The sequence below is a fragment of the Penaeus monodon genome, chromosome 28 (genome assembly GCF_015228065.2).
Source record: "Penaeus monodon isolate SGIC_2016 chromosome 28, NSTDA_Pmon_1, whole genome shotgun sequence".
Classification (NCBI taxonomy): domain Eukaryota; kingdom Metazoa; phylum Arthropoda; class Malacostraca; order Decapoda; family Penaeidae; genus Penaeus; species Penaeus monodon.
In genome coordinates this window covers 3,048,869-3,049,121 of record NC_051413.1, presented here as the reverse complement: position 1 = coordinate 3,049,121, position 253 = coordinate 3,048,869, and positions in this window count along the sequence as shown.

The window sequence follows — 253 nt, the reverse complement described above, 5'->3', positions numbered from 1 at the left end:
ATCTACAAGATGATTAAAGATAACTATAACTATAAAATAGCATCCACAATTTACCTCTCGTCTCAGAGCATGTTGGTCCATACACGTGGTTCGTCTCTATTACTATGGCTTCACATCGTTTGATCTTTTAGCTGGCTATTACTGGTTAAAAGTTTAATGTTTGTAGAAAAAATTACATATTACTCAAATATTAATGGCAAAGAAAATACCGAGAACCTGTACAGAGAGTTTGTTTTAATTGACGTAAATTTCC